This window comes from Aquarana catesbeiana, linkage group LG06, assembly GCF_042186555.1.
Source record: "Aquarana catesbeiana isolate 2022-GZ linkage group LG06, ASM4218655v1, whole genome shotgun sequence".
Classification (NCBI taxonomy): Eukaryota; Metazoa; Chordata; class Amphibia; order Anura; family Ranidae; genus Aquarana; species Aquarana catesbeiana.
Window position 1 is genome coordinate 370250434 of NC_133329.1, and position 14787 is coordinate 370265220.

At 43.6% G+C, this 14787-nt stretch overlaps 1 protein-coding gene across 2 annotated transcripts in view; it reads right to left on the reverse strand.

The window, feature by feature from the left end:
• The window catches only part of LYPD6B (LY6/PLAUR domain containing 6B), a 110603-nt gene extending 96072 nt beyond the window's left edge, over positions 1-14531 (reverse strand). Inside the window, exon 1 of one of the 2 annotated variants that reach the window (XM_073634208.1) lies at positions 14382-14531. The gene's annotated coding sequence lies outside the window, so the exon portion shown is untranslated. The remainder of the gene's footprint in view (positions 1-14381) is intronic. The other variant, XM_073634209.1, reaches the window with a different exon arrangement.
• Positions 14532-14787: the final 256 nt, after the last annotated feature.

Consider the following 14787-nt stretch of genomic DNA (forward strand, 5'->3'; position numbering starts at 1 on the left):
ATTGTAGTTTTGCAACAGCTGGAGGTCTGCTAATTGCATATCCCTGCCCTATATGAACAGATTGAGCTCATGCTATGAATTAATCTATCCACGACCACCGCGGCCACCCCTCTAATTCATTCGTCTGGCCCCTTTCAGGATGTCGGGCATGTGAACTACAGCGGCGGGGGTGGTTTTTTGAAGCACCTGATTGGAGCCATATGCTCTAAATAGGCTTCAAAATATGGTGGGCTCGTGGCGCAGAGCATTGGTGTTACAACAGCAAATGAATATTCGCTACTAAAACACTGATCCTCAATCCGGCCAATCCCGGACCCGTTTTCCAAATGGTCTAAAAGAGAAGAGTCCCAATTGGCCGTTGAGGAGGAAGGAGGAAACAGAAGCCGACCCCATTGCCCGTGGAGAGCAGGGGAAGGGAAAGCCGTCACTGATCCCGCTGAGCAAGACCTGCCTGATGGGGGGGGGGGGTATGGATGGTGCTACTGTTTGCGCCCCCCCTGAAAAACAAAATTACCACTGGCAGCCACTGCAAGGAACATATATTCCACATTAATAATTATGCTACCAAAATTAGTGTGTGCTCTAAATTTTCTCCAGCAAAACAGCTAAACTTGGCATTTTGAATACTTTTAAGTGCAAAAGAGGGATTTACGGTCTTATGGACCCCCCCAATCCCACCATAAGGAGTACCTGTCACTGCCTATTACTGTCACAAGGGATGTTTACATTCCTTCTGACAGCAATAAAAGTGATCAGATTTTTTTTCTTCGAAAGGGCGGTGTAAAAAAATAAATAAATAAATATAATAAATAAGAAAAAAGAAAAAAAGGAAATAATAATTTAAAGCGCCCCATCCCCAAACATCATAAAAGAAAGGCAAATAACCAATTCTAACTTTTTAGGCTTTTACATTAAGATTCTAAAGCTGTCAGTTTAAGTTGGAGGGAGGGGAGGGTCCGCTTTTAAATACCTACAATATAAAAGGAAGCAACAGGATCACATAACGTAGATCTAAACCCAATCACTAAAATCTCATATGCTAAAGTCATTTTAAATCAGCAGTTTTCTTGTAGTTTTATGTTAGTCTTATCTGTGGCCCGGCGAGGCCATTACTGATGTGGTATGTTGCCCATCGGTTGTATGTGTGTTATATGTTCTGTCACAAAATTCAATAAAAAGAATTTATAAAAAAAAAAAAAAAATCAGCAGTTTTCAATAAAAGAATACCTGTGATCCTGCCATCATTTTTTTTTTTTTTTTATGTATGTGCTTCTTATAATAGGACAACAACATCTTCCTTCTGAGTTGTCACCCTGTCACCTGCGCCCCTGATGGAGCCTACAAGCGGCCACACCGGCACACATTGCTCAGGCATGATCCGCCATCAGGAAGCTGGTCAAGTGCGATTTTGTGCGGTAGATCCTATGCATGCAGACAGGAAGTGGCTGCAAGAGGTTGAAGGAGATCAGCAGCACAGAGGGAAAACAAAGGGTAAAAAACAGTATTTTATGAAAAACCAAAGACACAGGAATTGTTTATGAGACTCAATGATTAAGCAAACAATGTCATCCAATTGGTGTTTAGATCTACTCTAAATGTGCCCCCAGGTTCTCTGACCCCAATTACATTCAAACCCTCACTCTGCTCCATTTACTCTGAACAGCAAAGACATGAAGCCCTGAATAGTCCACAAGTCAATCTGTTTGGAATGTGCACAGGGCTCTCTCCCCTCCCCCCATGTGACGGTTGACAGTCCAGGCACCCAGCACTGTGTTTGTGTGGTCAGTACATGTAAGTTTCAGACAAGATTGGGATCTTATAGCCCATCTCTGGCCCCCAGATGTGCAAATCAGATCTTAAAGTGGTTCTAAAAGCTAGACATTTTTTACCTTAATGCATTACCTGCATTAAGGTAAAAAAAAAACGTCTCAGTGTTAATATCGTCCTCTCACCCCTCTGTATACTCACCCGAGTCTTCTCTTGATCCAGCCTTGTGCCCATCTGCAGTGGGAGCCATTAGCTCCTGCTGCTGTCAATCAAATCCTGTAAGCAGAGATCAGGGGACGGGGCTGTGCCTCACTCTGTGTGTGTCCATAGATGCACACAGCCCGGCTTGGGATCGAGCCTGCAGGTGTGCCCCCATAGCAAGCTGCCTGCTATGGGGGCACACAAAGAAAAGAAGGAGCCAAGAGGACCCCCAGAAGAGGAGGTTTGGGGCTGCTCTATGCAAAACCATTGCACAGACCAGGTAAGTATAATATGTTTGTTATTTTAGAAAAAAAAAAAAACCTTTACAACCACTTTAAGGAGGGACATTTAACAATGAGAGAGGGATAAGACTGGAATCTCATGGTCAATCGTTGTTCACATCCACCATCATGTCTATAAGATACGGGTGATGAATGGAAGAACAAGATGACGGCTGGCGGTCGTGGCTGTCCATGTACCGATCTGTACATCAGGGATTTATTCATTTTATTTATTACAGGTACTTGTATAGCACCGCCAACTTGCGCAGCTCTTTACATATTTATTATACATTTACATCAGTCCCAGCGGAATGTGGGACAGAATGCGGGATATCAGTCCTTGCGGGACAGAATGTGGGACATCAGTCCCAGCGGAACAGAGTGTGGGACAGAATGCAGGATATCAGTCCTTGTGGGACAGAATGTGGGACAGAATGCGGGAGAGAGTGCAGGACAGAATGCGGGATATCAGTCCCTGTGGGACAGAGTGCGGGACAGAATGCGGGATATCAGTCCCTGTGGGACAGAGTGCAGGACAGAATGCAGGACATCAGTCCCTGCGGAACAGAGTGCGGGACAGAATGCGGGATATCAGTCCCTGTGGGACAGAGTGCAGGACAGAATGCAGGACATCAGTCCCTGCGGAACAGAGTGCGGGACAGAATGCGGGATATCAGTCCCTGTGGGACAGAGTGCAGGACAGAATGCAGGACATCAGTCCCTGCGGAACAGAGTGCGGGACAGAATGCGGGATATCAGTCCCTGTGGGACAGAGTGCGGGACAGAATGCGGGACAGAATGTGGGTTATCAGTCCCTGCAGAACAGAGTGTGGAACAGAATGCGAGATATCAGTCCTTGTGGGACAGAGTGTGGGACAGAATGCGGGACAGAATGCGGGACAAAATTCGGGACAAAATGCGGGATATCAGTCCCTGTGGGACAGAGTGCGGGACAGAATGCGGGACAGAATGCGGGACAGAATGTGGGTTATCAGTACCTGTGGGACAGAATGTGGGATAGAAGGACTTGGGCTTATAAAAAGTGACAGTTGGGAGCTATGTACTGTATATTTCACCTATAATTGAAGACAAGGAAAATCACATTAATGTAAATGAGCCCTAATGTCAGCAATATACACACAATGACAAACACTACTGAACGTATTAAGGCAACCTATCACCAACAGCTGGCCAAACTGCCTTGATAAGTTGGGTTATTTTGGCAACAAAACAACCCAACAAGCCCAACCAGCGTCACGCTGCCATGACACAAGGAAGAGGTGTTCATTTAAAGCCAGACGTGACTTCCCATTGGTCGTTCATTTAAACCCAGACGTGACTTCCCATTGGTCAGCCAAGATGACGTGTCTCGCACCGGCATACCAACCCCAGCAGACGTCAGATGTACGGGGCGGGTACATGGCGTCAATGCGCAGAGGCAGAACCCACCCACACCCCCGCCCCAGGGCTGAGTAACCAATGGGGGAATGGGAGAGACACCTGAGAGAATCGCAGCTCCCAGAAACGCAGGCATATGGCAGCCCTGCAGTCCCTCAACACACACAAAAGGGAAGCGCATTTTGTGTGCGCAACCAGAACGCATCCTATTTTGCATGCATTCTTATATCGCACTAATGTGAACCTGAACATACAGTAAGCCCCAGTTCACACTATGAATCACACAGGAATGCGAAGCAGTTTCCTGTTCCATTCACATGCAACTTGGCGTGGTGCGATTTTAGCCCATTCATTTTCAACAGGCTCGAATCGCCCTCAATATCGCACCAAAGTTGTGCATGCACGACTTCTGGAAAAGCACTGCAATCGGATTGCATGGTACGTTCATAATATGTGATCTCGTGCAAGCAAACGACTTACATTTGGGGTGTCATCAACTTACCATTGACACCCCCTGCAGATTGCAACTGTAGTAGGTTTTGAAACGCACGGATCACAGGTTTTCCTCACTGCTTTCTAGTGTTCCACATTACAAGGGAGAAAAAAAGGAAATTCCCCAATTTATTTTGTAAACATATTTGGAAATGTTACAAAGTAAATATACATAGAGTCATAGAAACACTGTTTCTGTTTGCAGTCTCTGGCCTTATTTGCAGAGTGAACAGCGACGGATAACAGCGCCATTTTCTGCAATCCCTCACGGCTGTTTTTCGCAATACTGCGGCGCCACTGTGAAAGTAAAATATGTACCGAATGTGAAAAAAACAGCAATAAACCCGGCAAAGAAACCTTATTGATTGAGGACAAGAGCAAAAAAAAAACCCTTCCATGGCACAATGTCCGCTCACAATCCAGCCGGACTTGTTTAGTGTAAGGGAGGGTCAGGCCGGGGACAAAGACAAGTGACATCATCTGACAAAGTATTGTGGTGTGCTGTGTACTCGGGAAATGACTGTTAACCCTTGTATGGTCCTTCCACTCTCCTCTGCACCTCTCAACACTGAGCACCCAGGAAGACCAATACAAGGAATTTTTCATGTAGCAACTTACTAGATTTAGAAAAAAAAAACAATTTGAAAGTATAATTAAAGGCAAAACTTTTTTTTTTTAGTTCTGGATAGAGCGGAGAGGGGTTAGACCACCTGTCAAGTTTTTATTGTTGTCTCACCCCTATTAGGCCCCAAGCACACTTGAACTACTTTGACCTCCGGTTGTGGAAAAACGCAAAACACGGCAAAATAGCGCAATTTTGTGCGTTTTGCAGCCGGCGGTCAAAACATTCTTATCCCGAACGTGATTTTTCCGCATTCAGCAGAAGGAAGTTAGGGGAGGTTAAACCTCCCCTAACCGCAGCAGCTCCTAAACCAGGGATCTCCAAACTACGGCCCTCCAGCTGTTGCGGAACTACACGTCCCATGAGGCATTGTAAAACTTTGACATTCACAGACATGACTAGGCATGATGGGAATTGTAGTTCCTGAACAACTGGAGGGCCATAGTTTGGAGACCCCTGTCCTAAACAATCCTAAAAGCCTATGTGTACATGGACATATGGGGGAGATTTACTAAAACTGGTGACCTCAGAATCTGGTACAGCTCTGCATGGTAGCCAATCAGCTTCTAACTTCAGCTTGTTCAATTAAGCTTTGGCAATAAAACCTGGAAGCTGATTGGTTTCTATGCAGAAGCGGAATCAGATTTTGCACAATGCAGTTTTAGTAAATAACCACCACTGGCTTTTATGGAGTTGAGTTTAGGAGCTTTGGCAAAAAAAATGCCAAAAGCGCCTAAACTCAAGTTTAGGAGCTGCTAGTGTACATGGAGCCTTAGGGGGATTCACCCTCTCTATTGACCGTTATCACCAAGAGTGAAAGTGAAAGAAAATATCAAATTCTGAGTTGCACCAGATCAGGAATAAATGGGCAACTTTCCAATGTGGACACTAGTTCTGGTGACCCTGGTGGCTATGGGACAGATCTGAAAATCATTTCCACCTCTCGCCTGCCCCTTTGTACTCCCCTTGCTGATATGCCCCCCCCCCCCCTTCTTTTCCTGAGTCCTCTTTTTATCTTCCCTTTCTGCCCCCCATACCTATTTTATTTTTTTGGGGTTGCAGGGAGTCTTAAAGGCATCAGACCCATGTTGTCTCCTGGTTCTCACCTGCTTTGGATGTCTGGATACGGTTAGTGATGTATAACTTTATGTGCTGCCATGCTATGTTGGACTGGATTGATTTTTTATTTTTTGTACATAGTTTGCCACTTTGGTTTGCATTTACCATGTAAATTGTTTTCTGCAATACCATGTATTGTTTTCTCCTTCAATAAAACAATTCTGTATGTTCAAAAAAGAAAATCATTTCAAGGGTTCCTCTTGGGAAAAAAAATGTTGAGGAAGGTTGATCCTTTTTTTTTTAACTTTTGCTAGAGTAAGATGGAGTGAAAAATGGTCAAAATATCTGCCAATTTCCCTTTTTTACTCTGTGCCTCCCAGTGTCCTAAAGACAAGAGAAAGACAGAAGAAATATCTGAAATTACAGGAGAATCCCCTCATTGATAGTTGTTACACAGGTGCCCCCATTAGACGAATTCCCCTCATCATCTGTTCAGGTGACAACTGTAAACTTTTGATTTCCTGTCATGCGCCGTCCCGGTGACAATGGCCATCAGGACAACAGAAGGGATTCATCTCTCCAAAGAAGACGCAGAGCAGTGTTGCTGGACGCAAGGATTGTCCTATTGTTTTTTTCTATCCAATAGTGTTGGCATGGCGTTTCTGTGGTGTTTGAACAAGATTTCTGGATTTAGCACTGGCAGCTTTTAAACCAAAGGATTTCCACAATTCTCCATTGACTGTACAATAACTAAAAAGATCTGAGACTGAAATGCCAAATTAATAGCCCAAATATAAATGAATTCCAATGTATAGATCAGATAAAACTAACACGTTTTGGGGCCAGAAATCACCCCCTTCATCAAGGCTAAAAAAAAAATACAACAGAAGAATATATAAATACATCTAAGAGATACACCAAATTAATATATAAATAAATGAATCTAGGAGATACACCAAAATAATATATAAATAGATCTAAGGAGAAACACCAAAATATATAAATAGATCTAAGGAGAGACACCAAAATATATAAATAGATCTAAGGAGAGACACCAAAATATATAAATAGATCTAAGGAGATACACCAAAATATGTAAATAGATCTAAGATATATATATATATATATATATATATATATATATATATATTAGAAAAAGACAACGGGACACATTCTCCAATGCAAAATATTTTTATCTGATTGCTCTTCAAAACATAAAGATATATATATACAAGCGATGTGCCAAAATAATATAGAATTAAAGAAATCTAGTAGATAAAACAAAAAACATAAATACAAAAAAATCAAGTAGATTTATTTTTATATTCTTTAACTGGGTCTTTATAGTCCTGATAAAGGGGGTGATTTCTGACCCAAAAACATGTTGCCTTTATCTGATCTTACAATGGATTAACTTTGTATCTGGACTTTTGCCTTCTGGTGTGGTGCTTCAATCTCAGATCGTTTTAGGAGTAAAATTCTGACAGGAACATTAACCACTCACCACTCTATACAAAAAAAAAAAAATAATAATAATAATAATAATAATTTCCAAAAAGACACCTTTTGGCTTTAGATACATTATAATCTACCTGAAGATAGAAATGAGAATTACAATCATGCTAAAGGTAACAAACATTCTCATCCTCTAGTTTTCATAAATCAGTACAATTTCAATACCCAATAAATACAAAGTTCATCTATATACACATATAACTCATTTATAAAATTACAATAAAACCCAGCAGCCAAAATACTAATCCCTTAAATATAAACACCTTTCAGGTATAAACTATAAAGCTCATAGAAGGTAAATCCCTCCAATACAAAGAGCTTATAGCTGATATGACAGCTCAGGTATAGAGGTAGCCCCATGTTCCCCTCTTCTAGGGATGTGCTACTAGCAGTACAGACATTACAGGAAGGACATACATTCCAGGCATCAACTCTTCTAAAGCTCCAGTTCATCCTGTCTGCTATGTTTTGTATGTAATGTTTTGTATGTACCGTTCTTTCTATGTCTTCATAGCCCTTGACTTAAAAAAAAATAAAAATAAAAAGTAGGTCTCCCTTTTGCCGCCAAAACAGCCCTGACCCATTGAGGTATGGCCACCATAGACCTCTGAAGGTATGCTGTGGTATCTGGCACCAAGCTGTCAGTAGCAGATCAAACCCACAACAGTAAAATCAGTCTGTATATTGAGTAAAGCATGCTTGTTATACTCATTGTGGAACCTAAGGGGTTAATCCTCTGCATTGTGTAAAAAGGCTGTTTGATCCTGTCTTCCGCGATCCTCCCCTTCTTCCACTCTCCCCAATCCATCTACTGATAAGACAGAGCCTTCGGAGTCACTCTGCACATGCTCATTCATCAGCACTGTCCAGATAGAGGGTCAGGGGTCCTGGGAAAGTCAAAGTAGAATGAAAACTTCTCCTACAAGCTTTAACCAGACACTGATAGAAGTCACAAGACTGCTATATACTGCTGATGAGAAAAGGTATTTAGCAGTTTATATTTACTAAAATAATTGCATTTCCATGTTCTGTGTACTGTAGGAGTCCAGGTATAGTGAATGCAGGCTCGTGGGTTTAGTAACACTTTAAGTCCTGTAATTATTGGGGCATCCCTGGACTTATTTTTCCAGCAAATCTCACAGATGGTCGATTGGATTGGGATCTGGAGAATTTGAAGGTCAAGTCACTGCCATCGGGGAATACCATTTCCATGAAGGGGTGTACTTGGTCAGCAACAATGTTTAGGTAGGTGGTACGTGTCAAGGAACATCCACATGAATGGCAGGACCCAAGGTTTCCCCAGCAGAACATTGCCCAAAGCATCCCACTGCCTCTGCCAGCTTATCTTCTTCCCATACTGCATCCTGGTGCCATCTCTTCTCCAGGTAAACGATGCACATGCACCCGGCCATCTACATGATGCACAAGAATATGTGATTCATCAGAACAGGCCGCTGATTGCTCAGTGGTCCAGTTCTGATGCTCATTTGCCCATTGTAAGCACTGTTGTCTGTGGACATGGGTCAGAATGGGCACCTTTCACAGTTACACAGCCCCATACACAACAAACTAAGATGCCCATTTTTTCTGCATTCAACATGTCAACTTCAGGAACAACATGTTCACTTGCTGTCTAAGACTTTCAGATGCCATTGTAACAAGATAATTAATGTTATTCATGTAACCTGTCACCGGTTGACGTTATGGCTGATCAGTGTGTGTACACACACATATAATCTTTTTTCCTTTCCTCTTTTTGGTGCATTGGGCACATCTTGCCAGACCGCACACCAGTCGCTGTGTTGTAACACAGCGGCTGGTGTGAATTAGCCCTCAGGTGTATACTGCTGTAGTAGGGGTCTATGCTGTATGTGGTGAATGTGGTGATCCAAAATTGTAAGCTTTTCAGCAGAACACTTATTTCTTAGAAAAAAAAAGAATTAAATATGAAAAAAATAATAAATCAGCGCTGTCACACTTTGAATGACAATTGCGCGGTCATGCAATGCTGTACCCAAATGAAATAGAGCTTTCTTTTAGTGGGATTTAATCACTACTGGGGTTTTTATTTTTTGCTAAACAAACAAAAAAAGACAGAAAATTTTGAAAAAAAAAACAAAACATGTTTTATAGTTTGTTTTAAAATTTACCAAACAGGTAATTTTTCTCCTTCATTGATATGTGCTGATGGGCACAGATAAGGCGGCACTGATGGGCCCTGATAGATGGCCCTGATGGGCAGCACTGGTGATGAGGCACTGATTGGTGACATCGATAGGTGGCACTGTGGGCACTGATAGGTGGCACTGTGGGCACTGGTGGGTGGCACTGTGGGCACTGATAGGTGGCACTGTAGGCACTGATGGGTGGCACTGTGGGCACTGGTGCGTGGCACTGTGGGCACTGGTGGTTGGTGCTGGTGGGCACTGGTAGGTGGCACTGGTGGGCACAGATGACTCCGCGGCTGCTCTCCATGATCGGTCCAATGTCCCTCTGACAGCCGCTGGTGTTCATCTTTTTTTTAGCGTGAGGAGAAAAAAATAGCCGATTACTGGCTCTGTTTACGTCATTGTCTGACAGCTGATCACGTGGTGATGGGTCGGGATCGACCCCTTACGTTGATCTGTGATCAGGCGAGTCTCATAGACCCGCCTGATCACAGAGCATGCCGCACGCGCCCTGCAGGAGGCACGCAGGCCGCTCAAGCATGGGAGGACATCATTCAGCTATAGCGCGGACAGGAAGGGGTTAATGGCATCCCAGTCTTAGTCCGTAGGGTTCAATATTGAGTTGGTCCACCCTTTGCAGCTATAACAGCTTCAACTCTTCTGGGAAGGCTGTCCACAAGGTTTGGAAATGTTTGACCATTCTTCCAGAAGCGCATTTGTGAGGTCAGGCACTGATGTTGGACGAGAAGCCTTGGCTCGCAGTCTCCGCTCTAATCATTCCCAAAGATGTTCTATCGGGTTGAGGTCAGGATTCTGTGCAGGACAGTCAAGTTCCTCCACCCCAAACCCGCTCATCCATGTCTTTACAGACCTGTCTTTATGGACCTTGCTTTGTACACCAGTGCGCAGTCATGTTGGAACAGGAAGGGGCCATCCCCAAACTATTCTCACAAAGTTAGGAGTATGAAATTGTCCAAAATGTCTTGGTATGGTGACGCCTTAAGAGTTCCCTTCACTGGAACTAAGGGGCCAAACCCAACCCCTGAAAAACAACCCCACACCATAATATCCCCTCCACCAAATGATTTGGACCAGTGCACAAAGCAAGGTTCATAAAGACATTGGTGAGCAAGTTTGGGGTGGAGGAACTTCCTTCAGAGTCCTGACCTCAACCGATAGAACACATTTGGGATGAATTAGAGTGCAGACTGCAAGCCAGGCCTTCTCATCCACATCAGTGCCTGACCTCACAAATGCTCTTCTGGAAGAATGGTCAAACATTCCCATAGACACACTCCTAAACCTTGTGGACAGCCCTCCCAGAAGAGATGAAGCTTTTGTAGCTGCAAAGGGTGGGCCAACTCAATATTGAACCCAACGGACTAAGACTGGGATGTTAATAAAGTTCATGTGTGTGTAAAGGTAGGCGTCCCAATACTTTTGGCAATATATTGTAAAAAAAAAATATATATATATATAAAGACTTAAAGACGCATAACTCCTCCAGTCCCTGAGGACAAGATTTGGGAATCCGCATTCCTTAGCAATGAATCACTGCCACCTACAGGTTCAAGAATGCAACATACATCCAAGTGACAGTCTCTGCATTGTCAGGGTCACCAGATCAACTTAGCTAACAGCTTGTCACTGGAAAGGCAAATGTCACACTGAACAAGTTCAAAGCGATAAAAAGAACGTGGGATTCTAACTAGAAATATTTACTTGCGGCGAGCCAAACTTTTCTCCATTGTTCAGGAGGTGCAGCACACAATACATCAATGGGCAATTTACAATCATGGCATATATATGTGACAGCCATCACCTGCATTTCATGGGACCATTAAAAAAAAAAAAAAAACTTCCTGGATGTTTACAAGAATCTACAGATCTGTATTAATGTCTGTGAACATAATGAAAATTATTCAATCAATATTCATTCTTGTTTTCAAAAATCCTTTTTTTAATAATCTGTACAGTAATACTGGGACATAATCCTATGGCATCCCACCAAAATGGCCAAAGTGCCCCCTCCCCCACCCTATGAACTATTTTAGCAGCGCAGGTTGCAGGTCCGGTCGTTTCTGCGCCCCTCTCCTGCTGAAGCGCCCAAGGCGACCGTCTCTGCTGCCTACCCCTTGGCCCGGCTCTGCTGTAATCATTTCCATACATGGCAGCCATAAAAACTAATCAATAGACCCAATTATATCTCTGCAATTGTTCTTTTGGGCTAATGATAAAAAAAATATCGCAAGTTGTGTAGCAACCAATCAGGAATAAGCTTTCAGCTGCAGGTAAACCAATCACAACCAATCATAACCATGTGATATTCTTCATTTATAATCACACGTTATCTATTCTGTTAGTAAGAATGTATTGTTTTATGTGAAGAATTCAGACCATGAAGGATATTTTACCACCCTGAGCCCAGACAACACCTACAGTAATGTAGAATACCAGGGAGCTGTCATTGTGTCATTCACTGTGCAGCCCGGAGCTCAGGGGGCGCTTCAAACTTTAAAGGGACTGAGCTGAACTTTAAAGGAACAGAGCACTTTATTACTCTTTCATGGGATTACAGAGGTTATTACCTGTGTGCAGGATAAAGCCAACCCCCCCCACACACACACACACACATCTAAGTGTGTCACCTACTACCAGATCATCACACATGGAGAGGCTTCAACCTCCTCCACCCATAGGACTGGTGAGAAGATGTCTCCGGGTAAATACCCACATGGGAACATACCCCAGGACATAGGTGTGCGCAGCCTATTGCATTAGGGTGTGCACCCCAAAGCTGAAACACACATGCAGCCTCAGTTGCACGGGGCAGTGTATGAATGGGAAGTGCTGTGTGCTCAGTGGATTCCTGTTCATTCACAAAATTAAGCATAGTAAACACATTTTACAATGCTTCAGTTATGATTGAACACGGTGAGCGAGTGTGTTCATTTAAAAAGGAAGGGGCTGGTAAATTACATATTTACTAGCCCCTTCCCCTGATCTCGATTTTGAAATATCCCCCACAGCAGCTGGAGGGAGAGAAGAGGAGGGAAACTAGCAGCACTGTGAGGCCAATATGGGGGGGGGGGGGAACCTGGGCAGTAGGGGGAATCGGCACCGCATGTAGTGATTAGGGTGTGCCCAGGCACACCTGGCACACCCCCTGCGCACACCTATGCCCCAGGATTTATACCCAAGTCACAGAACATTTATACCCACATCAGGGAACACCTTCCAGTATTTATACCTATATGAGCAACCCAAGCAACATACCCCAGCATTTATACCCACATCACAGAACATACCCAATATTTATACCCACATCACAGAACATACCCAATATTTATACCCACATCACAGAACATACCCCAATATTTATACCCACATCACAGAACATACCCAATATTTATACCCACATCACAGAACATACACCCAGTATTTATACCCACATCACAGAACATACCCAATATTTATACCCACATCACAGAACATACCCAATATTTATACCCACATCACAGAACATACCCAATATTTATATCCACATCACAGAACATACCCCAATATTTATACCCACATCACAGAACATACCCCAGCATTTATACCCACATCACAGAACATACCCCCAGTATTTATACCCACATCACAGAACATACCCCAATATTTATACCCACATCACAGAACATACCCCAATATTTATACCCACATCACAGAACATACCCAATATTTATACCCACATCACAGAACATACCCCAATATTTATACCCACATCACAGAACATACCCAGCATTTATACCCACATCACAGAACATACACCCAGTATTTATACCCACATCACAGAACATACTCAATATTTATACCCACATCACAGAACATACCCCAATATTTATACCCACATCACAGAACATACCCAGCATTTATACCCACATCACAGAACATACCCCAATATTTATACCCACATCACAGAACATACCCAGCATTTATACCCACATCACAGAATATACCCCCAGTATTTATACCCACATCACAGAGCATACCCAGCATTTATACCCACATCACAGAACATACCCCAGTATTTATACCCACATCACAGAACATACCCCAGTATTTATACCCACAATAGGGAACGCACCCCAACATTTATACCCAAATAAGCAACCCAAGGACCACCCCCGCATTTCACCCGCATGGAAAACTCAGAGAATATAACCCAATATTTATACCCACATCACAGAACATACCCGGATATTTATATCGACATGAGCCACCCAGAGAACACCCCAACACTTGTACCCACATGGCCAACTGGTGGAACGTACTCCAACAAAAATACCCATTATTATTATTATTATTATTATTATATTAGAGATCATACCCCATGATTTATACCCACATGGGTATCTCAGGGAATACACCCCAACAATAATACCCACATGGGTGACCCCCTCATCTTTGTCGAGGAAGATGCCAAAAGTTGCCCACACTGTAAAGGATGGCACACTGCGGGTTCTATGAACACTCGGACAATGTTTCCATAGACAGCTGTCAGTGGGATGAATATCGCTGTACACCGGATCGGCAGATCGGTCATTATCGGTCATCTGTACAGAACTCACCGATCAGCAGATCATCACACACATCAATATATTATATATACCCCTCCCCTCCCCCTTCTTCAGGGATCTACAACCTGTACAATGCTCACACTTCTTATACACAATCGGCCGATCCTCCGGATGATACCGATCGGTATTTTTCACCGATCACAGTCGATGGGCAACATTTATCACAAACCTCTCCAGAGCCGATCATCGGAGCCCCCAAGCCCGATATAAGTACACCGGGACCGGAATGACCCCTCCGCCCTCATACACTTACCTTCTATACACCCGGACAGCGATCTCCGGTACACACCCCGCCTTCCTCCGCCCGATCCCCGCACTGACCGCACCGTCCGATCCCGGGGAGAACTCACTCAGCCCGAGCACCGCAGGAGCGCTCTGATTGGAGGCAAAGTCTGGCGGGGGCGTGGTCTCACACTCCCTGCCTGTGATCACTATACAGGATATCAGATTGTTACATTGTATCCATTTCTTCTATACACCGGAGTGTGTGTGGGGGGGGGCAGGAGATCGGCACCCGACTTATTCCATTAGACAGGAAGATTTATGTACAGTATGTCACAAAAGTGAGTACACCCCTCACATGTTTGTAAATATTTTATTATATCTTTTCATGTGACAACACTGAAGAAATAAAGAAAGATTTGGGGGGGGGGGGCACA